Genomic DNA, 25,310 nt, shown 5'->3' on the forward strand with positions numbered 1-25,310 from the left:
GATTGTTTGGCGGCCAGCTTGGGTTCAAGCAATGACTCATCAGTGCAGGATAGACCCCAAGACCCTTGGGGCGGGGGGAGGCTGATTATTCATGAATCTGTGGTTCCCAAGTTGAGGGTTTCAGCTAGAGGAGCAAAAAGGCAAAGATACTGTGGTCGGCAGCAGTTGTTGATGCAAAGTTCCCATATCCTCTTCTGGTAAAGGATTCCGCTTTTGAGGTTGGGGATTGGCTTTAGAAGGCATATAGTACGAATATTGAAAAAAAGCTTGCAAAGTCGCACAGTGGAGCCAACCTCTCCAGTGCATGCACTTGCATGCACATGCACACACTTGCATGTACTTACTTGCACTCACATGAACTTGCCTGCACTTGCGGGCACATGCATGGGCGCATCGGCATGCACTTTCACGCAGGTACGTGCGGGCACTTGCATGCATGTGCACGCCCTCGCATGCATGTGCACGCCAAGGCGCTCATGCAGGAAGTGACGGTGCCCTGGCTATTATTGGTGCAGCCTGCCTTGAGCCCAACAGCTCCTTTTCAGATGCCACAGTTAGCGCAACTTTGGAGTCCCTGCCCAAAGATCCCCCATTAATTTTGCTGGTTGTGGCTCTTATGGAGACACTAGATGTTCAGACTGCAAAAGTGGCACTGGGAGGCCTTCAGCTATAAATATGCTGCTTATGTTTTTGAGCTTTGTATCTTGCATTCTGAGAGATGGCGGCATTGGTGGTGTTTGGGGAGGAGGTTGGTGGATGGTGATAGTTCCTGAGCCAAGGAGCTGGAAACTGTAATCACTGACTGCTTAGACCGAGATGTATCCATGGAGTTCGGGAAGTTGTATGCAAAGTGGTGGGATTTACAGGCTAGTGCTCTGTACAGAAAGTATGTGTTTTCACTGAGAGCCTAAGACTTGCAGGGGAAAAAGCCATACATGGGAGCACTTATTGCTGAATTTTCAGTTCTGTGCTAATTCCCTTCATCCTTGGAGACCCCCAGCACTTTTGCTGGAAGCTGGATTCTTTTTGATTTCAATATCCTAAGTGAGTGGAACTTATTCCCTCTCACTCATTTTCTCTGATCAGGATTTTCTTTGTTCTTACTGTTTGATGGGGCCTGCTAAACTCCATGGACATCTGCTTTTTGATTAGTGACACACAGCACCCTCTCTGCAGTGTCACTTGGACTCCTAAGTGTTTAAATAATTTTACTTTGAGAACTACAGTTCCCAAGAATAGTAGGATAACTTTTATCTTAACTTTTCCTTTTGCGGGTCCAGCACACACCACCTTATGTGGAGTGCTTGGCTGGGGGCAGGGGCTTACCTAGTAACTCCTTATCCCACTTCTCATGCAACTTTTTGTTACACTGCCACTCTTAAATGGCTGGTGGCAGTGGTTACTTTTTACTACCTGTTTATGCAGTTTACTAGCAGGCTGATTTCTCCTCTCCTCTGCAGTGCAGCACCCAAGGGTGACGATGCTTCCAAAATGGCCCGTCTTCATTTTTCACCATTTTTAATTTCAGTTCCTTCTGGGTTTTATTCTATTATTTAGAATAGCTTTGGGTCCTTTGTGCGTTGTGCCTTTGGAGGGCTTCAGGCTTTGTCTGTAGGAATGTCTGCCTGAACCCAGTTCTAACTGGGCAGTTGACTGTCCTGGACGACAGCCGCCCCCCCCCAGGTGAGTGACAGCTGCATGACTGTGAATGAATGGGATCCTGCATAAAAGTGAGTATTTTGGGACTACAGACTGTCGACCACTGGTTAGCGGAATCCGAAGTAGATGAGCAGAGACGCCAGCAGCACCGTAAAAGCACTGGTAAATCCTTGCAGCTGTGCTGACCCTGTTTTCTCATTGATGGGGAAGACCCGCCAAGGACGACCCCCTCCCTTAGGCTGGTGGGGCCAACCAGCCTCAAGACCATTTTTGTTTTATGCCATCCCCCGACTTGCTGCGACTTTCCTGGGCTACAATAGCCCAATACCCAGGGTATCTGGACCATGGAGTGCATAGTCTTCCGAAGAACGAATACGGTAAAATCTTTGCTGTTATCAGTGTGGTCCTTCAGAATCATGAATTCTTCTTCAAAAGTCCCCTCACCAGAGTTCAGGGGTGAGTGACAGAAAAATCCATCATGGGGTATTGTGCTTTGCTCTGAAAAAAAGGTGCCAAAACCACAAAGAGCCGCTGAACTAAGTGAAGTCCATTGCTGCCGAGTCCCTTTCCAGAGTGCTGCCCCAGAAGCCTGCCAAAGGTCCCCCCCCCTTCCGTCACCCTTTCATCACCCTTTCGTCACCACGACCAAGGAACAGGAATCTGTGTCTGCATCGGGAAGGAAGCCAGCTACACATTCTGCTTTATCTCCAAGATACTGTGGTGTTTGGGGTATAATTACCTTTTGCCATTTTCAGTGCTTCCTGGCTTCCAATTTAGAGTTCACCTCAGCTCATTTGTGCAGGCCTTACAGCTTGTGCCCTATCAGCAGGCTCCCCTTGAGCTCCTGTATTTCTTGAACTACAGAATGTTTGATTAACATTTTCTCTGAAGAACTACATCAGAACTAAACTATCCACTTGGCTTTGGTTGTCCTGGTTTCCTAAAGGCTCCACTTCTCAACCCTATTGGCTTTGGCAGTGCAGGTTCCTCCATAGATTTTAAATTGTGTAACACTTGTTTTTGCTAGGAAACAGACCTACATCCCTCTGGGAGAAAACACTATGATAACAGTTGTTAAAGTGTGTTCTATCTAACTCTGAAACTTTACTAAATTGAGTTTGAGAAGGAAAGGTGATTTTATATATATATATATATATATATATATATATATATATATATATATATATATATATACTGACCTTTATTGATGTCACTCTGTATGTGCTAAACATAGAAAAGGTTACTCAAGTGCATTATTGTTGCTTTTAGAAGTTAATTCCATTTTCCATTGAATGCTATTAGTTGCTGTTTTTTAGATTAACTGAAGTACCTTGTGAATATATAAATACTAATATTTAATCTACAAACAAACTGCCGAAGTACATCCGATTGGAGCCAAACCTTACGGCTTTTCGTAAAAAGCTTAAAACTGAGCTATTTAAGTAACCCTCGACCTAGAACCACTTAATTAGGTCTCCAGTATCTCTGTATCTGTCCTGTTGCACCTTCTAGGCTCTTTCGGAGTCTTGTCCTTGTCTCTATGTGAGCGCCCTGATGCCTGCGGGCGGTTGGCGCTATACAAATAAAAATAAATCTGAAGAAATGGCTGCAGGAGTTCTCCTCTTAGCCAAGATATGAGCTGAAAGCCCACTAGTGGCAAGGTCCTGCACCAGACAGGGCCAACTACAGTTTTCACATCTGCCCCAGTTGCACACTTTCTGGCACCAGTGATGTGGACTGGAACTAGAAAGTTCCAGCCCCCTTCCTAGGCCCTACTCACTAGCCCACAATGTATGTTGGAGCCAAGACTCCCTTGCTTCAGTCCTTGGACTAGTGAGACCAACTAGCTTTCTCTAGGAACCGGCCCTTCAGAGCCTTCGGAAGCGTCCCTTGTCTGGCTGGTTTACTAACCAGCTCACTTGTGGGCTACCTAGCCAGAAAGGTTGTCATTCTGATTTGAAGTCCGGAACATTGGCGGTTGCCACCCTGTGCCACAAGTTACCTTCTCCCTGAATTTCAGCTTTTTACCGTCAACGGAATCTGTTTTGGAGCAGCTGCTGTGACAGTGACTGGAAGGATGCCGGTTATCACCTGCAAACGGTGGACGTTGCTGGAACTAGTCTCCCATCTCGTGAAGTGTCCGGAGGAGGCCTGGTGCTTGGAAGAGTAGTGGTGGTGCTTTTCACCTGAATCCTCCTTGAGCTTGTTAAGGATTTCAATCGGGCACACACCTGGGTCTCGTCTAGCATGTAATGCACAAGTGAAATACTTATTTATTATGTCTATAAGTTCAGTATTCTGAGTGATATAATACCACTCATATCACACCTGTCTCAAAATATCCCCCAGGTCACAGTGGACCAGGAATCGGGGTAGTTTGTAAAGGCAAATATTTATTTAAAATTCAAATCAAACACAAATTTTAATATATATATATATATATGGGGCAGCAATCACCAATGTGGTGACAAAACAATTCAGAAAGTAAGTAAAGCAATTGAATTCACTTATAGCAATACAGAATAGAGAAAACGGGTCAGTTTTGGCTTGTGAAAAGTTAGCGTTTAAGTTAAGATCCCCCCTGCAAAGATCTCTATTTACAAATGAGCAATTGTACACAGATGTAAGTAATCGGCAGGCATTCAGGAATAAAAGAACAGTATATAGAGTTTGAATATAATCTTCCCTCCCAAAACAAGAGAGAATGTTTTTGGGCACGACATTTTTAAAATGACAGTTGAAAATGACTTTGTGAAACAATAAAAAGTGTGCAAAAATGCTTACATTGATATACATTCCTATGGGAGCAACACTAAACAGGTTCTAATAAACATAAGCTACAAGATGAGCAACAGTGCACACTTTAGATCAGAATGGGAGTGTGTAAATACTTAATGAGAAAGGCACGTGTGAAACTTTTGCAAAAATGCAAATTTGCACCTAATTTCCGCTATGTGATTTTTTTTTTTTTTTAATAAAAACGAGTCAAATATACTGTTTCACAATGCGGTTTTTAGTTGTGAATGTAGCTACAGGTCTTAGACTTAATTTCAACTCAGTTAAACCTATTAAGTCTCTAGCTATAAAATTGAAGAAGTTATGTAAGTTTTAATGAGGTGTTTTTTAAAAAATAGAACAGAAAAGCAGAAATTCGGTTTTAAAAATGACAGATTGGGTTTATTTAAACTATATTAATGACTAAGAAAAAGAGAATTCCGCCCTTGAATCTCCAGTTACGCATGGTCACTTGTAACTCTTCACGTATGATACTCTGGTTTCCTTTCTGGATGGGAATTACTTTATTTAATCCAAATCACTAATGGGTTATGGTTTAATGAAACAAAATGGGGAAAAATCAGCATAAGAATGATTCTGACAATATTAGAGGTTCTGAAGCTAAAGATTGGATGGGTTGAGATCGGGATAGGACAAGGCAATTATACTATGGGTTTGCTATGATTCCTGTTTATACTTCCAGTCCACTGTAAATTAAAATTGGACAGTCAGGGTTCTGGTCATCGGATCAGGTCTACCGGCAGCAGGCCACCTCTGGCAGGATGGTCAGCTGGGCGGTTCTGGTACCTCAGACTGGATTTGGATTGGCCCTTCTGGTCACTGGACACAGTAGATTAATGATAGCAAGCCAGACTGGATCAGAATTAATTTCCCTGAAGTTTGGAATGGTTGGATTTGGGCCTAGCTGAAAAGAGTTCAGTAATTGCTGAGGCCTGGGTTTTGCCAAGAAATCTGGAACAGGAACAAGATGAAGAGTTCTGGAACAAAGCACTGGGCGGAAATCAGGATGAAGTCAGGAATCAGTGTGGGTCTGTGGTGAAGTTCCTAGATTTATCATAACGAGTGACATCACAAAGTTTATGGTAGGGGCAGAATTTCAAACCACACCCCCACGGCTGTGAGTGGTCAAAGGCACTCGCCTTGTTCTGTTTGGAGTCAGAAAAGAGCTGTCATCTTTATGATGTGATTTGGGAACTCCCACATTGATTTGAACCACGATTTAACGTTTGCACAAATGCACATTTTATAATTATGCCCCCTAATAAAATCAGACACATACATTATGTATTTTGAGAGTTATCCTCCGTCCAAGTCCCATCCCTGAGAGTTGTCTGTCGTTCTGTGGAATTTTGTCAATTTTAATCGGAACAGTTTGGCCTAACAATTTCTAATTCATTACATATCTGGGCAATTACCCATATAACACGGGTATACAATATTATATTTGCAGCATCAATAGTTTTGCTACAATTAGAGTTTTCACGTAACTTTGGCCCTCATGTAGTACAAGGTTCACTAACATCTCCACAGAAAGGGCATACATTAGATTTACAACTACCAATTTTTAGATTTGTCCTCCATGTTGCCAAGAAAGAGTTTCAAAACTTAATCACAAATAGGCATTTAGACAAGATATCTTTCAGCAGTTTTTTCTCTCCTTGCAACAGACAACAGCTGTCATCCCTTTGATCAGGGTGGGGTGTAGAGGGAAGTTTCCTGCCCCTCCCCAGAAGGGAACAGTGCTCAGCCTTCCATTGTCCTTGGTTGGGCCAGAGACGAATGTCTAATCAGTTCATTGTTATCAATATGCGAGAACCTCCAGCATCAATTAAGCCTTCCTGTAGCAGCAAAGTGTTAACCAGGCTGGGCACTGCCAAGTCGGAATTAATTATTTAATTCGAAACTGGGTTTTGACTTTAAAGAATTACCTACAGCTTTCATTACAACATATAACTTGAACACAGTTTATAGGTAGATTTTGATAATTAAAAGAATTAAGCCCTTCAAAAAAATATGCTTTTAAACAGGCGAATTTTGCAATTTCGTCATGGAAAAAGCACACTTAAGCTGAGTCTTTTACATCAGAGTTTCCTTTGCAGCATACATGTTTATTCAGCACCATTTCTGTCCTTGAGTGCTGGAATTTGTTTGCAGCCTGGAAGTAAGTATTTAACCTTTGCTTGGAGTTTTCTCTGCACAGCTGAAATTATGTTGCCACTTTTATCTGCATTTTTCCCGTGGAACCTGAAAGAAATGTTGCTGGGTTGCCTTTTTCATGAAATACATTTCTTAGCTGCTGTCAGTCAATGAGGTATGGCTTCTCTGGCCCTTGGAGGATCTGTGATTTCAGTACACTTTTAATGTCAATGATTCAATTGGAAAATGACTGAATTTAGCGCCAAAACAGCACATTGAAGGTTGTAATTGGTTGGGGAAGCTGCATTTTAAAAGGCATTTTCGGTTTTAGCCCACTTTTGTGGTCTTGCTTCATGTTACATGCAACAGCACACACTGGCATTCTTCTGCCATGAGTTCCGTTTTTACACCAACTTTGACTGTTTGTGGCAGGGGTGTGCAGCCTTTTGTGATAGTGGACCATGCACAGTTTTGCAAATTTTTGCGCTCACCGGGGTTAGCGCTTCAATTTTTGGCTGTTTCTTTCCCCATTGGCAAAGGGGTGCAGTGGGGCGCATCGGCATGGGTAAAATATCCCACAAGCTAGACTAGCTCGTCGTATGTATGCCTTCTAGCTGTGGGCTGGAAATGTGGTAAACCACTTCCCTGCACTGCAAAGGCTTAGTCACCTTCCTGCTGGCATGCTTCACTGGGCATAAGGACCTACCAGGACTGAAGTCTGACCACTGTGCAGCTTGCTGATCCTGTGGGGGAACAGGGGTAAAAACTGATTTTGCTCCTGTCTGCGCTGCTGTTGAGGGATCCTCAAGCCTTTATTTTAATGTTATTTGTAACACGCTCGGACAGGGGCCCAAAGGCATAGAGAGTGAAAGGGCCAGACAACAAAAAAACAAAACTGGGAGTCATCAGGCATTAATCTTCATCTTAAAAAGTCAGGCGAAGAAAGGTTGATTCAAACAAAATTAAGCAGGAGTTTGAAGGACAACAGTGAGGAGCAAAACTTCAGGGTCAGCGCAGAAGCATTCCAGAGGTGAGAAGCTGTCATCGGGAAGCATCCTTCCGATACAAATGACAATTTAGCCTTAGGAACTAGTAGACCAACATTGTAGGGTCTTAGTGTATGTCAAATGGGGAGCCAGTCCAGCAGAGAAGAAAGATGCTTTGGGATTTTCCCAAAGAGACAGTAGTGCACTAGGCAAAGAGTATGAAACGTGACTCATTTCCGTATGGGCAATCAATGCAGCGATTTTTCTAGCCGTTGAAACATGGTCACATTTCTGCAATCCAAAGACCACTCGGACTGCATTGTTTTGAACCACCTGAAGGCGATTAAATTCTCCCTGACCCAGACCTTGAAATAGGCATGGGCAGTAGTCCAGGCGAGACCCTATAATAGCTGAGCCACTGTGGCGCAGCTACAAGGGGTTAGAAATGGTCTAATAAGTGCCAAAAGCTTCAAATAGCAGGAGCATGACACTAGATGACTCAAACGGGATTTCATGCGCAGCTCTTGGTTAAGGATGACGCCCAAAGTCTTGACTTTAGGGAGAGTTTTGGGTGCGCAATCAGCCACTTTAAAAGATTCGAAAGCTGGGTCTAAATTGCAGAGCCTGTGTATTGTGCCCAAAATAATTTTGTTTTTTGTTATCCGATGCAGCCTTGTGGGACTCACAAATTGTCTGTGGCACTTTTTTCAAGAGCCTAAGTACATCTGCCTCGCTTGGTGCACAGGGTTTTCTTTTGTATATACCTGGCACACTGTTCAGATGGACTTCCAAAATACACCATCGGGTGTATTTTGGGAGGCCACCCTATTTTGGTTAACAGGGAGACACTGGGGACTAGCCAAACCCAATCACATTAAGGTAGCAGGGTGGCAGGCCTTGTCTCAAGAGGGCTGTGAGAGCGGCCTAGGGCTACAATGTGTTCACACAACACCACCAATTATGAAAGTTAGTCGGGCAAGTACAACAATATACAATGATTTATTAGACCTTTAAAGTACATGCCAAGTAAGTAAAACCTCTCGTCAAATATTGTCACATACTTACTATAAAATCGATACATCTGTTTGCCCGTAGGAGAAGAAAGAAATCCTTAGATTCAGTAACAAGTGCAACTTGGTTAAGTACTCAGGTGCATGAATTTCAGTAAATAAACTTGGAATAACCACATAATAGCTCCCCTAACACTTAATGAGTTCAACCCTTAGATAGTTTGGGGAGTTTTGCCATAAAATCATCAGTTCTAAAGTTATACTTCACAGGTACGTGTATATAGAGATTTTGATGATGCCAGTGGTTATGGTCAAAAAGGTAGGTAAAGTTCAGGTAAGCAAGCAAACTCCATCCCTGTCACTAGGATGGGCATTCTTGATCCAGGCCTGCACCGAACAAAGACAAAGAGGTTTAGGGACAGCACTTTATGCCACTGTAAACTTAACTTGAGCATGCAAGTAAAGGAACAGGTATGCTAAATTAACCATCCACCCCTCTGACTGTTTCTTCAAAGACTACTGCTGAGGTCTCGGAATCTGTTGTGAGTTCCGTTTTTACACCAACTTTGACTGTTTGTGGCAGGGGTGTGCAGCCTTTTGTGATAGTGGACCATGCACAGTTTTGCAAATTTTTGCGCTCACCGGGGTTAGCGCTTCAATTTTTGGCTGTTTCTTTCCCCATTGGCAAAGGGGTGCAGTGGGGCGCATCGGCATGGGTAAAATATCCCACAAGCTAGACTAGCTCGTCGTATGTATGCCTTCTAGCTGTGGGCTGGAAATGTGGTAAACCACTTCCCTGCACTGCAAAGGCTTAGTCACCTTCCTGCTGGCATGCTTCACTGGGCATAAGGACCTACCAGGACTGAAGTCTGACCACTGTGCAGCTTGCTGATCCTGTGGGGGAACAGGGGTAAAAACTGATTTTGCTCCTGTCTGCGCTGCTGTTGAGGGATCCTCAAGCCTTTATTTTAATGTTATTTGTAACACGCTCGGACAGGGGCCCAAAGGCATAGAGAGTGAAAGGGCCAGACAACAAAAAAACAAAACTGGGAGTCATCAGGCATTAATCTTCATCTTAAAAAGTCAGGCGAAGAAAGGTTGATTCAAACAAAATTAAGCAGGAGTTTGAAGGACAACAGTGAGGAGCAAAACTTCAGGGTCAGCGCAGAAGCATTCCAGAGGTGAGAAGCTGTCATCGGGAAGCATCCTTCCGATACAAATGACAATTTAGCCTTAGGAACTAGTAGACCAACATTGTAGGGTCTTAGTGTATGTCAAATGGGGAGCCAGTCCAGCAGAGAAGAAAGATGCTTTGGGATTTTCCCAAAGAGACAGTAGTGCACTAGGCAAAGAGTATGAAACGTGACTCATTTCCGTATGGGCAATCAATGCAGCGATTTTTCTAGCCGTTGAAACATGGTCACATTTCTGCAATCCAAAGACCACTCGGACTGCATTGTTTTGAACCACCTGAAGGCGATTAAATTCTCCCTGACCCAGACCTTGAAATAGGCATGGGCAGTAGTCCAGGCGAGACCCTATAATAGCTGAGCCACTGTGGCGCAGCTACAAGGGGTTAGAAATGGTCTAATAAGTGCCAAAAGCTTCAAATAGCAGGAGCATGACACTAGATGACTCAAACGGGATTTCATGCGCAGCTCTTGGTTAAGGATGACGCCCAAAGTCTTGACTTTAGGGAGAGTTTTGGGTGCGCAATCAGCCACTTTAAAAGATTCGAAAGCTGGGTCTAAATTGCAGAGCCTGTGTATTGTGCCCAAAATAATTTTGTTTTTTGTTATCCGATGCAGCCTTGTGGGACTCACAAATTGTCTGTGGCACTTTTTTCAAGAGCCTAAGTACATCTGCCTCGCTTGGTGCACAGGGTTTTCTTTTGTATATACCTGGCACACTGTTCAGATGGACTTCCAAAATACACCATCGGGTGTATTTTGGGAGGCCACCCTATTTTGGTTAACAGGGAGACACTGGGGACTAGCCAAACCCAATCACATTAAGGTAGCAGGGTGGCAGGCCTTGTCTCAAGAGGGCTGTGAGAGCGGCCTAGGGCTACAATGTGTTCACACAACACCACCAATTATGAAAGTTAGTCGGGCAAGTACAACAATATACAATGATTTATTAGACCTTTAAAGTACATGCCAAGTAAGTAAAACCTCTCGTCAAATATTGTCACATACTTACTATAAAATCGATACATCTGTTTGCCCGTAGGAGAAGAAAGAAATCCTTAGATTCAGTAACAAGTGCAACTTGGTTAAGTACTCAGGTGCATGAATTTCAGTAAATAAACTTGGAATAACCACATAATAGCTCCCCTAACACTTAATGAGTTCAACCCTTAGATAGTTTGGGGAGTTTTGCCATAAAATCATCAGTTCTAAAGTTATACTTCACAGGTACGTGTATATAGAGATTTTGATGATGCCAGTGGTTATGGTCAAAAAGGTAGGTAAAGTTCAGGTAAGCAAGCAAACTCCATCCCTGTCACTAGGATGGGCATTCTTGATCCAGGCCTGCACCGAACAAAGACAAAGAGGTTTAGGGACAGCACTTTATGCCACTGTAAACTTAACTTGAGCATGCAAGTAAAGGAACAGGTATGCTAAATTAACCATCCACCCCTCTGACTGTTTCTTCAAAGACTACTGCTGAGGTCTCGGAATCTGTTGTGGACAGTCTTAAAGGATAGTTCCGGGACTTTTTTTTTATTGTCCCTACGGGTCGGCCATGTGTTTGTAAGCATAAATCGGTAGATCGTAGGAAACTTTCCTATGGACCTTACCCGACTTTTCGCCCATTATCGCACTCGAAATCAGCCTCCATTTTGTGATAATCCTATCATTTCGCCCCATCGACCTGGCTCACCTGCCTTTGCGGCACTAAATCAAATCCCCCGCCCCTGAAACAGACTTTATCAAAACATTCATATTCCCCGCCTCTATCCGTGACGTGACTGAGCTGCGTAGGCAAACGCGCCCAGGCGTCTTCTACGCGACTCCACACAGACCCCGGAAATCAACACAGATCAGCTCACAATACAGCGCAGCACAATTCGGAATATGAAACTGTACTTTGAAATCAAACCGCAAGATTGTAAATGTGGTAAAGTACATTTATTTGACATCAAATGTTTAGAGAATATTCAGCAATTTGCATTTTTATTTGCTCATGTTCCAAAAAGTTCGTATTGAGGGAAGCGATGTTCGTGTGCAGTACAAAGGGTGTTGGTTTACGATAAAAATAAGCTCTTCGGTCGCACTGATAATCGCATGGCTGTTCCAACAACGAGGCACTAGGCCACCACAACGGTAGGTATGTTGTATCTAACCGTTAGTACCGCGTAAGGGCATACTTGTACTTGGCGATCGTCCCATAAAATGGTCAGGGTGGTAACGTTGTTCACGCGGAGAAGCAACTGGCGGCTGTAGAAGCCGTCCGCCGGTGTCTGGTACTCGTGACACAGACAGTAGTGAATGATGTACCTAAAAACATAAAAAATGAAATTAGTCTCACCATCAGATCCTTATTAAAATTATTCATTTCATAGCGAGGACAGCGCTACTGGGTGTACACAATTGTTTAAAGGCGTGGCGAGGCATGGAGGGGGGGGAGTGGAGTACAAGGTAAGTAGCATAAAATAATAAATAAATAGGGCCAGCTGGTGGCAAGTGCAAGGTAAGTGCAGAACAAGTGCTGGGAAGGGGGGGGGGCTGTAGGATACTGAGACAGTCCCCCAGTGCAGGGGTTGACAGGGAGGCAGTGCAGGTGGAGAGTGGAAGGGCCCAGGACCGAGGTCGCAGACAGTGGACCAGTTGTAGCAGGGGAGAGGGAGAGAGAAAGCAGAAGCAAAGAGGAAGGTTTTGAGGTACTTCAGTAAAAGCAGATGTTTCTCCTCAAGATAGTGCGCGGTAGAAAACAATATGCCACATAGAACGAACAAGTACAACTGAACCCGTCTTTAAAGCCACTGTATAGTAATGAAATTTCCATTGTGTCTCTGTGTAGGGCAGACCCGAAACACCACTCCTTCTTTGCCGACGTTACTTCTTCTAATGAACGTGGCTCATCGTTTCGTTTCTGAAATTTTATTCATTATCTTTTCTTAGTCTTTCGGGATGGTCCCGGCCTGTCAAGGTCAAATCACAATAGAACCTTATACTGGGTCGTGGGCCGTTCCGCCACCCGAGCAAAACATCAAAGCAGCTGACCTTCACTTTGAGCGAGCACACATTTCTAGTTTGGGCCTGCAACATGAGGAGACTCGAGAGAACAGACAATCAAATTACAATCATTTAAACCGTGATGTGTATTTCTCAATGAGCTCTGCTTTAGGTGGACATGGAACAGAGGCAATGTTGGGTGGCAATGCAGTTGTCCCCTGCATAGGTTCGTTCACCACTCCATGTATGTGCCTATCGAGGACATCTACGATAAGTCTCTCAATAAACTCATATTGCATATCCTCAAACACTGGTTTGATCACCCATTGTTTACTTCTTTTAGTGAAGGCCTTATTGTAGCGAAGCGTCCCTAAAGTTCCGGTCGTCCTACTTTGTTGACGGCCAACATTATGGTTATGTGCCAAGACCGCTAGAAGAGTCCGATTTATCATGCCTTCCATGCCAAAATGCAATCTTTTGGGCCTGTACTTTAGGCACATATTGTGGAACACCTCCAAATCTCCTGTGTGGCAGAATTCCGTGAGTCACCTCAAATCTCTTGTTATAGTTTTATCAAATACAATCTTTTCAATGGCCTTGTGAGTGGGTGATGAAGGAATCAACCACTTCTTCTTCCGTGCCTCCTCTGTGGACAAATGGCCATGTTCACATTTGTGGAAATGTTCATTTGTCGACCATCGATGTACGTTGCTACAGTGCAACATTACTGACCGCCATTTTTCCAGTAGAATTTCCAACGACCCTTCACATGTTTTTGAGCTCCACCAAAGATGGTTGCTGATTGACTTGGACCACTGTGAAATACCTTGCATATCTTTTTTTTTTCCTGCAGCCGACAATTTTTTATTGATTGTTTTTGCAAGATGCCATACCTCAAATTGGTGATTTATATTTTTGTACTCTTCTCTCATTGTCTTGGCAATTGAAACGTGTCTGTCCGTGGCTATCAGGTCGATCACCATTCCCCGCGATTGTAGTTCTTGCAATGATGCTACAAAGCCAACTTTCTCCATGGCCACTGAGGATGTACTTTGTGACACCTGCACGACCACCGAACTCACAATTTTCTTACTTTCCATGTCCTGAAAGTGGTAGGTGCAGTACTTGGCTGAAAATCCTGGGCTGTCGCACTGTCCATCACCGGCTAGCCTGAAGCGTTTGCCCGCGAATGTACTTTCCATTGACATTTTTTCCATTCTCCAAGCTTCGCTGATGGCTGGAAATAGATAATCGGTTTGGTATTTGTAGAACTGAGTTTTCGCAATGAAATGGATTCCCACAAACTGAAAGAAATACTGTAACTTTTTAAAACTTGAACCACTAAAAAGTGCGGCCGCTGCACAAAGTAGATTGCCTGCTGGCAGTTGCCCCAGCATGGGTTGTGCAGACCATGCGAACGGATGATATTGTGTACAGGTGGCATGTATTTTAAGGTTAGTGCCTCGAATTGCACGAGTCACATTAATCAATACTTACAATACAAAACATACTTCCCCACCAACCCAATGCCCACATTTCATCATCATAATAATATCCATCAAACAGCTATCGAATACAATGAATTTGGCCTCTTTCCTTATACTGTCACTCTGCATCCCAGCTGGTTCGGCCTGTAACGTTGAGGACATGTCACTCGCATGAAAGGTACAATCTCTGATATCGTCTTCCGCTATGCTGAGTGATATTGATGGTGTTTCATTGTCGTCCATGTCATTCTCTTCCACTGCAACAACTGTTCCTTGTCCGGAGATGGGAGAAAAAAACAATGTCTTCAACTTTTGCGCGCTCTTATTTTTTGCGGGTGTGGATTCTGTGAATTGATCTCCGACTGCATCCAAACTACCAGGAGGACATTCACTATCAATGGCTGATGGTGGTATAGCTCCGTTGTCAATCACTTCATATTCTTCCCATTGGCACGATGCATCTCCAGTCTCAAGTCCCTGCCAAAAGGTTTGACAAGCAACATCTCTCGTTCGCTTCACTGTCTGTGTAGATCTAGTTCTTACACCCACTCGCAACTAGAGGACAGATTAGAAAAGGGATGTTCAGTTTAAACACAACTTACAGTATTGAACTATTGACAGTGAAAGACAACATAATATAGTGAACAGGACACTAACCTTCTTTTGCTTTCTTTTCTTTGAAACTTTCTTGCCTCGAACTTCAACATCTGGACGCTGTTGCTCCGACTCGTGTGTGCATGTCTCCACTTCCTCTCGCGCTGCAACGACTATATTTTCATGATAAGCACATCCATCACTCACTGAGGCTCCATCGACTCCCTGAAACATAGAACTTTCATTAGTATGTATAATAATATTGAAAACACAAAATGTACTTGGGGACCAATACCCATACGTACATCTCAATAGCAAAACACGAATGAACGCATTGTGTAGAACATTCAAACGACAATAGTTCACGCATTGTTGATCTAGTTAGATTGAACTGTCAAGATCCATACCTCGGGCTCCGCATAGACTTCCATTGATGATATTATTGAAGATGCTTCAGCAACTCCCTGAAACACAGTAATTGCATTAGTATGGTTTTCTATTTTGTTTAAAAGAACATAAACTTTCTGCAGGCGTCAACGGCTCATCTAAATAGACCTGCACAAATGATCAGTTGTCTAAAATAAATAATGGATATCTAAATATTATTCGATTTGCTCCATCGTTGGAAGTGTCACCACCCAGAGATCTGCATCAACTACTAGGGGTGATGTTCTTGTTGAAGAAGCTCCGTCAGCTCCCTGAAACATAGTACTTGCCTTAATAAAGAAGGAAGTATAGCGGATGTAATCACGTCATTTGATCTCGCATGATTGATCTGTCAGTATCCATACCTCGAAATGCATAAGAACATCAAGGGACGCTGTAACTGCGGTGCACACTTCTGCAAGCTGTTGCGCCGACCCGTAACTGCATGCTCCCCCTTCTTCTTGGACTAATGCTCCATCGACTCCCTGAAACATAGGACTTTCATTAGTAATGAACACAATATTGAAAAAAGAAGACACATAGGAGGGCGACGACAGAAGGACATACCAATGGCTAAAAACGAAAGAAACATTGTGTGTAACAATCACGCTACAAGAATGCAAGATCTGATGATCTCCATCGATGGAACTGTCCGGAAACGTACCTCGAGCATCTGAGTGACATCTACGGTTGTCGTCAATGCGTTGGACTCCTCAGCATCTCCCTGAAAGACAGTACTTGCATTATTTTGGATAACAATAATTATAACTGAAAACAAAGACTAGAGGACGAGTACTGTGGTGTACCATTAGGTAAAATAATTACACGATCAATTAAAACTATTGATTTACATGCCTAAAACAAGTCAGTGTCAGAATAGCTAAGTAAGATTACCCGATAGGCGCTTGAAGTGGCTGATGACTGCAATAACGACACGGATGGAGAATCTTCCGCCTTCATATTGAGTGGATACATAAATGGGGAAATTATTGTTAGCTAATGCTACACACTACCGCAAGGCCGAGAGACAAATACGTAAACTTGACTCACCAGTGGAGGGATGTGGACGAATAGAGTGGGAATAGCGGTTGAGAGCAATTTTCGCCTCGCTCGCGGTGTTTTCTTCTTTATTAGCAATGATGTGGAGTACATGTCTGGGCTAAAGTGCCTGCTGCAGATGCGGTATCGATCACCCCTCTTGTCCGCAAAGACTTCTAGGACTCTACTTTCTAGCTCAGAGGCTGGATATCCGCAATATCGGACCCATTCTCTTATCTGATCTATTGTCTTAGGGAAAACATGCATTATAGTACCTTCAGATTTGTTATGGGTCTTCGAAGGGCAACCGCCAATGGAACAGGCAGGCATTATGGAAAGTTCTGAAAAGTAAAGATCAACAATTCTCTATGAATACCAATGTGTTAAAACATTAAATGACACATAAAAGGTTCAATGCAAGGTCCGTTTTGGTTCTTGGAACTATACACGTTATTCACATGCGGATAAGTATTTCAATAACTTTCAAAAAATAGAAAAAGTAATTTGACTAAACTCAGAACATGTGACTAGTTCCTTGCATGTACTGTCGTGATTGAAAAGAAAACATGGATGCAATTTGATGACTACTAGCAAATAGATATAAATTAAAAAATTGGACGCAAAATGATTATGGTACATGGACTTACCTTGACGAACAAACAGTTAGATGCAGGGATCAGAGTAGTTTCTTGTCGTAGAACAGGGAGCAGTTCACAGGTTGCAAACTGACGAGTTTGCTCAAAGTGGTCACGGAAGTTCACAGAGACGAAGAGCAGATAACCAGCACCTTCACGGGTTGACTAGCAAAGCGCAAAGAAGTTCTCATTAGAAATATGAAGTGGGTTATAAAGAATTCGAAACAGGGGTGTGTTTGTGAATGAATGACGTGTATATGTCGTGGCATTATGCGGATTGCAGGGGGGCGTCCAGCGTGAGGGGGGATGCTTGGCAGGAGACACGGGGTCTGGAGGTAGACATGGGAACAACAACCCATGCTCTATAGACCACTTTGAAGTGTACATGGTCTTTGGCACCTCTTGGCCTTTATCGCTCCCTGACAGCTCCACTTGCCAGCAGCGCAAGTACCCTGGTGCGAACTGCCTTTGATAGGGCGGGGGGTGGATCGGGGCGGTGGTCGTGCAGACAAGACACAGGAAGACTCGTGAATGGAGACACACTTATGTGGATTGCAGGGGGGCGTCCAGCGTGAGGGGGGATGCTTGGCAGGAGACACGGGGTCTGGAGGTAGACATGGGAACAACAACCCATGCTCTATAGACCACTTTGAAGTGTACATGGTCTTTGGCACCTCTTGGCCTTTATCGCTCCCTGACAGCTCCACTTGCCAGCAGCGCAAGTACCCTGGTGCGAACTGCCTTTGATAGGGCGGGGGGTGGATCGGGGCGGTGGTCGTGCAGACAAGACCCGTTTGCCGCAGGGCCTCACCAAGGCGAGGCCATCTAACTGAATGTAAGAGGATGGCTGCAGGATCTACTACATGGAAGGCAGGGGGGTGAGTTTATAAATACCTCACCCTCCCAGGAGAATATATGGGGGTCATCTCTGTACCCGGTGCCCAAAAAGAGGATTTATTATGATCAACCATATTTATTATTTACCTATAACCATGTTTTGTATCAATAAAATCCAACAGCTTTTTATTGCCAACGCTTGATGCCAACCCACAAAATAATATATGTATGACTGCTGCATATATGGGTTCAACGGTTATGTGGATTGAAGGTGTGCGGCCAGCGTGAGGGAGGATGCTGGCCGGAGACATGTGGTGTGACAAGACAAGGCACTGGAAGGCTATTCAACGGAGATACACTAGATTCATTTAAAAAATCAAAACAACCATTGTTAAAATATATGTTGGGCTTTATTTTAGATTTTAATTAAACATAAATAATAAACATTACACATTGTAAAGTTGAGGTTGCAGCACATCGAGGGAAAATCCGCGGTATTGTCCACTGTCACTGGGGAAATGTTGTCTAATGGCAAGTACCGCACAGGCAGGTATTACTCTCCGAACGCGGTGTCCGAGCCTCCCGTGAAGCCACCAAGTGAAGCAACGATAGGCCACCAGCCTGTACCACCTGTGGAAAAAAAAGATGCAAACTGTATTAAACTGACCAAACTTTCTTATCAATGTCGATTCAGGTAACACATGTCATTTTTCTTAGAAAAAAATTATATCTAGAAAATGCACTATATGGAACCAATTTACATGCGTTCGAATGATATGTAAATGTAATTTTATATGTGGGAGACGACCATGAAATAGTGGTGGCATCACTGACATCACAAACAGAGTATACTTACTCGTTACTCGGATTACGCGGACGAACAGTGCCACGAAGTTCGTGCATAAGCACCATCATCATCCTCAACACTGTCCGTGAGAGGCAGGCTTCCCTGAACTCTGGCAGCTCGGTGATGCATTGCGGACTTTGCTCGCCTTCCTGCAGACTTTGCTCGCTTTCCGTAATGTAGGCCAAGCACCCGGAATTTTCACGGCAGCAGCAGTTCTCCTCCTCAGTTGGCATTAGCTCGCACCGATTGCACGTGCACCAGGTGGAGACGCCGTCCATGCGACATGGTCCAGGCTCTTCATCCGTTGACTGGTCCTCCCAACTGCCGTCCGAATCCCCATCGTTTTCGCGTGCTTGCCTTTCCAGTAGTTCCTCCTCGGTGTACTCGGGGTCGTACATATACGGCATTATTGTGGCCATTGTGCGGTAAAGATAGTAAAATAATTTACAGAGATGGTACAGGTGTTCACACGGGCTACAAGCGGCGAAGGTAGCTGACCAGAGCACTGAAACGAGTCACAGAATACTCAAAGTAACACAGAGAGAGGAATGGAATCGAAAATCTGCTGCTGTATGTTGTGAAACGGTCTGTTTATACTTATTGGGGAAAGAGGCGTCCTGCCATTTCCATGGCAACACGTCAATAGCTGAGGCGCAGCGATTGTTGACACGAGACGTGCTTGAAATGGGCAGTACGCGTCTGCTGATGTCAGGCTCAGGGGCGGGGGATTTGATTTAGTGCCGCAAAGGCAGGTGAGCCAGGTCGATGGGGCGAAATGATAGGATTATCACAAAATGGAGGCTGATTTCGAGTGCGATAATGGGCGAAAAGTCGGGTAAGGTCCATAGGAAAGTTTCCTACGATCTACCGATTTATGCTTACAAACACATGGCCGACCCGTAGGGACAATAAAAAAAAAGTCCCGGAACTATCCTTTAAGTGCTTTGTCCATATGAGGAATATCTCGGGGTCGTGGGTGCAGAGGCCAAATGCGCATGGGCCACCTGCAGATGCAGGATTTACTTTTGTTTGGTCGAGGTACCCAGTAATCTGTTCCAGGCTTCCAGTTGAACACCCAAACAAAGAAAAGGAAAAGACCTTTGCAAGCGGTCAAACTCATGTCACCACGGAGAGATGGTCGAGGTACCCAGTAATCTGTTCCAGGCTTCCAGTTGAACACCCAAACAAAGAAAAGGAAAAGACCTTTGCAAGCAGGCAAACTCATGTCACCACGGAGAGATGGCAGGCGCAGGTCCTGCATGGTTTCTTATGATTTGTATTTGTTTATATAGCGCTTTAATCCAAAATGCTTTACATTATAACAAGTTAAATAGAAAATTATAACAGACGCAATTTACAAGACATGAATCAAACCAATAAAACAGTAGGTAGAGAAATTAACCTGTGAAGGTAGGTAAGGGAAGGAGGGGGATGAGAAAGGGAAGGAGGAGGGAGACAAATGGCATTAGGGTGAGGATGTAAGGAGGGAGAGATAAGTGTAAGGGAAAGGAGCGGCTAGGGAAGGTTAGTAGGGGAAAGTGTGAGGGAGGAGAGAGAGAAGTGAGACAGGGTAAGGGTATCAGGGCGGGGGGATGGAGAGATTTCAAGGAAGTACGGACAGAGGAAAAGGTGGTGATGGAGCGGATAGAGAGGGAGGGAGTTCCAGTGCAGGGGGGCTAGGAGCTGAAAGGAGTGGAAATGGGAAGAGGCACATGGGGAAGGGCGGGGGCGGTGAAGAGGAAGAGATCAGTGGATCGAAGGGAGCGGGAAGGGATGTAGAAAGAAAGGAGAGAAGAGAGATGAGGTGGGGCGAGGTCATGAAGAGATTTAAAGACGAGACAGAAGAAATGAAATTTAAGTTGGGAGTGAAAGGATGGCCAACCAAGGTAAGAAAGCGAGGAGGAAATGGAGTCGTGAGGAGCAAGGAGTACAAGTGGTAGAGGGATTTGAGGGGGGCAATATGAGATGCAGGGAGTCCAAAGAGGATAGAGGAGCAATAGAAGAGGCGAGAGAAGATGAGGGAGGAGATTAAATGTTTAGTGCCATGGAAGGTGAGAGATGAGCAGATTTTACGAATGTTGAAGAGGTGGTAGCGACAGGTGAGGTAAGAAAAATGTGGTAGGAAAAGGCGAGAGGAGTCAAAGGGAATGCCTAGGTTGCGAGCGTGGGAAGAGATGGGGAGATTAGAGGGGAGAAAGTGGATAAAAGGTGGAGGAGAGGGAGGGGGAAGAGTGTTGGAGGGAAATAAGATTTAAGTATTATCAGTTTTGAGGGAAAGGAGGCGGGATGACATCCACTTTTTAATGACAGTGAGACAGGAAGAGCGTTTAAGGTCATCAGAGAAGGAAAGGAAGAGTTGGGTGTCATCAGCATAGAAATGGTGAGATGCCGAAGGAAGAGATGCTGAGGGCAAGAGAGGTGTAAAGAGAGAATAGGAAAGGGCCAAGAACTGAACCTTGGGGTATGCTGTAATCCAAGGGGAGAGTGGATGAGGTACGACCGTCCCAAGAGACAGCAAAAGTGCAGGTGGAGAGGTAGGAGAGCCAGTTGAGAACAGAGCCTTTGAAACCAAAGGAAGAAAGAGTGTCGAAGTAATGGGTGATCGACAGCGTCGAAGGCAGCAGAGAGGTCGAGGAGGATGAGGACAGAGGATTGCTTACAGTATCGAGCAGAGAAGAGGGAGTTGAGAACATAAGTGAGAGCAGTTTCAGGGGAGTGTTTAGGTCAGAAGCCAGATTGAAAGGGAGGAAGGAGGGAAAGATTAGAAACAAAGGCTGAGAGCTGGGAGTAGGCTAGGTGTTCAAGTAATTTAGAGAGGAATGGGAGTAGGGATATTGGACGGAAGTTTGAGGCAAGAAGGGGATCAGCAGAGGGTTTCTTCAGAATAGGTATTATAGTAGTGTGCTTGAATGCAGAGGGGAAAGTAGCTGAGGAGAGACATATGGTGAAGAAGGTTAAGTAAGGAATGAGAAGAGTAGATCTTCGGGATAAGTGGGGTGGGTAGAGGGTCAGTAGGGGCAGACGCAGGGTGGGCTTTGGATAGGAGAAGGGACACATCAGAAGGGGAGATGGGCGAGAAGTCAGACATGCAAGCTGAGGAGGAGGAGGAGGAGGAGGAGGAGGAGGAGGAGGAAGGGGAGGGTGGAATAGGAAGGAGAGCAGAGAATGTTTTGACGAAGAGAGAATCTTGGAGGAGAGCAAGTCAGCAAAGTCAGGAGAGAGAGAGAGAGGGAGGGAGGATTTGGTTGAAGGGGTCAGGGTGGGCGGGGAGTGAAGACGAAAGAGCGTTTGAAAGATACAGCGAGGGTGTGAGGCTTGGAAGTTGTGATGCAAGAAGGCTGAAAATGCAGCAGCAGGCTTCTTGTCGTACAAGTTGAAGACCTTCCATGTTGCACTCTGAGCAACGATGTCTGCAGTGAGGTAGCTCCGAAGAGAGCTAGTCAGTACACTGGTTGGTCCAGGGACACTTCTGAAGGATCATGATCGAAGGAATTTAAGCATGGATCCTTGAGCAGGGGTTGAGATTGCTTGTTATCCCGTGGGCGAGGGGTTGAAGCACCAACAAGGGTCTTGCGATCAGGCAGCAAAGCGTGATTTCAACAGTACTTCACTGGAGTTGGTGCTGGTCAGCTTCAGGGGTTGTCATCTGGTTGTCAACTGTCTGCTCTTCATAGGAGAATTGTTAAGGAGAATTTTCATTTGGAATGGATTGAGTCCTCCCACGTATTCCTCATCTTCTATATCCAGCTTTAACTCCTCTGGGGGAAAAAAAATCGATAGAGGGCGCTGTGCGTCAATGGCGTCGATTCGATGTCATCGAAGGTATATATAGCACGCACAACGCCCGTTGGCTTCAGTTCCATTTTTACGTGAATGCTATCACTTCGAGAAATACAGCATGCTTCTTTACTTAAAGTAAAAACGTAATTGCTTTGAGAAATGGAATATGTCTTCTTCGACATAGTCTACTTGAAGACCGGGGTCAATAAGTGTTGAGATAGTGGGTCGAGAATGTCATTGACTGATCTGCATTGTATGTTTATGGTGCCCTGGGTGGAGCAGAACACCTCGGACTGCTCGAAGTGCCAGTCGATGACAGGAAAGGCCTTGAAGGAATGAAAGGGAAAATTGATAGTAGGTTCGAAACCCCAAATCTACCCCGATGAAACAAAAAACTTTGACCGAGTTGAGAGGCGGCTCACCTCTGAGGAAGAAAGTTAAGAGGTCGAGATTGAGGAGTGGCTCCCACCACTCCTCATCGTCGAAGTCATCCAAGAGGAGACATCATATGTCGCCTTCTTTGACTTCATCGTTGGACGCTTCCCCTGAGAGGGTATCTTGCCCCCACAAAAAATCTAATATTTGAAAAACAAAAGCCTCCAAGCCAGGATCCTACCGCGCCTTCCAAACAAGCCGGGAAGGAAAGGGCTTGACCTAAGGCCTGATCCTCATCGGGAGCCGTCTTGGCCTCGATCCGATGACTTGTCATCGAAGGATCCGCCAAGCCAAAAACATAAACATAAAATGAGGTTGTTGATGCCTTCGACGCCAGCCAAGCACTCGACGTCGACTTCTATGCCGAAGGCATGAACGGCAGCTGCGCCATCATTGCCGACAGCGCCATCGACGCCTAGCGCCCCATTAAAACCTATGTGTTCAACTGGAAGCCTGGAACAGATTACTGGGTACCTCGACCATCTCTCCAGTAAAAGAAAATGTTGACGGCTCTTCCAGCGTTGAATCCATTATTCATTAAACCCTTGATGCCTGAAAAAACATGTGCCTTTACCCAGGAAGGACTATTTTAAGTCCCTTACCTCGTCTTCACTTCCCATTTCCTCCGGAGCAGGAGCTCCCCATTGTTGCTGTTTGCTGCAGTAGCAGCACCTTCTTCAGCAATCTAGCCCGGAGGATGAGGTAAGCTTTAGGCATATTACCAGCTGCCTTAAAGCCCCTGTTGAATTGTGCTTTGCAATTCCTACTATCAGATTAAGCATTTCGGATTTATATCACCAAGATCAATTTTATTTTCCTCAACTGATTGTGTGCATTATTAGATTAGTGTTTTCACTTATGATAGTACTTATGCTGAGTGCGCTCCCCGTATAGAAAGATATATATTTCAAATCCAGTTTGTCGAATACTGGTGTTTATTTTCCATATTTTTCAAAATGAAAAGTGTTTATTCAAGGGGATTAGGTCCTCCGACGTATTCCATATCTATGACAGGTAATGTCCACAGCTGTGCTGCTTCGGAAAATCTTTGGCGTCTGCGTCGATGACATCGATGCACCGTTCCCGAGGACCTCCTCCGACGGCCGAAGTCACCCGATGTGATAAGTAGGACGCACGACGCCCATAGCCTCAGTTCCGCTTTTTCCGCGAACGTGTTTGCTTCGGGAATCTCGGTACGCCTCGACTCTTTGGAGTTTGCTGTTTTCAATTCTCGGTTCAGTGAACCTGTTCGGTTTTTTGTGAAGACCTGTTCGTGGCAATGTCTACTTCGTCTTCAACCCCGCGTCCGGGTTTCAAGAAATGCAGGGACTGTGGGTCCAAGATGTCGGTCACGGACTCGCACAACGCCTGCCTCTGGTGCCTCGGGGAGGCCCACGATACGGACGACTGTGTCGACTGCCAGTCGCTCATGGCAAAGGCCTTGCGGGATGCAAGAAGAAGCTGTCGGTAGGCCGGGTGTCTAAGCCCCGGAAGTCGAGGTCTGCAGGGCTTTCGACGGATGACTCGAGGGGCGACTCTCCGCGTCATCGTCAGAAGTCCAGTGGGTCTCCTTCCAGGAGTCGGTCTCGCCACTCCTCCGCCTCTTCGAGGCATTCTCGGAAGCGCCGGCATAGGTCGCCTTCCCCGTCCTCTTCCGAGGACTCCGCCCGTCGGCGGGTCGCTTATCCCTCCATGCAAACGACACCGGAGGAATGGGCTTCCTTCGGGAAGCAGATGCTAGCGATTCTTGAATCGCAGGGCACCGGTCCGTGCGCGCCTCCGAGTGGGGTCGGTCGGCACCGGTCGAGAGACACCACTCGTACGCCTTCAGGCTCGGGTGGTCGGCACGGCTCGCAGGAGAGGTCCCGCTCGGACAAGGGTAGCCGTTCTCGCCATGCCCATTCCAGGTCCCGGTCCTCGACGCGCTCGAGACCGCGTGATCCTGTGCTGTCTTCGAAGAAGACGTCGACGCCTGTGGAGCTGAGGTCGTCGACTATTTCTCTCGAGGCTCCGCCTCCGAGGGGGTCGTCGATGCCGTCGGCGCCTAGGTTGTCGAGTGACACGCTCGGAGCTCCGGCTTCGAGGCCTGTGTCGACGCCGATGACGGCTTGGTTCCGGTTACGGTTCCAGATGAGCTTATCTCGGGCCATAGCCAGTTTGATGACCTGAGGCAGTCACTGCATGATGCCAGTGGACTGGACACCTCTCTGGAGGTGGAGTTTTGTAGCCAGAGCCTGGCACTCACGCCGATTCTTCATATCAGCGCCTTATGTCTCGGGTCACTGAGTACTTGGGTTGGTCAGCTCCCCCAGGGGAGTTCGTTCAGGATGATCTCACGGACATCCTTGATCTCGGTCCCCCCACTGACCCGGTTTTGCCGTTTCATATGGCTCTGCAGAGAAGGGTGGCGGCGGCTTGGACTGCTCCGGAGAGTCTCCCGGCAGTGGGCAAGTCTGTCGCGAA

General features: G+C 45.5%; 1 protein-coding gene across 6 annotated transcripts in view; it reads left to right on the forward strand.

Annotated features, from left to right (window-relative positions):
- The window catches only part of RBM33 (RNA binding motif protein 33), a 1,526,085-nt gene that overhangs the window by 195,901 nt on the left and 1,304,874 nt on the right, over positions 1-25,310 (forward strand). The gene's annotated exons all lie outside the window — the stretch shown is intronic.

The sequence above is a fragment of the Ambystoma mexicanum genome, chromosome 2q (genome assembly GCF_040938575.1).
Source record: "Ambystoma mexicanum isolate Mex_15411 chromosome 2q, UKY_AmexF1_1, whole genome shotgun sequence".
Classification (NCBI taxonomy): domain Eukaryota; kingdom Metazoa; phylum Chordata; class Amphibia; order Caudata; family Ambystomatidae; genus Ambystoma; species Ambystoma mexicanum.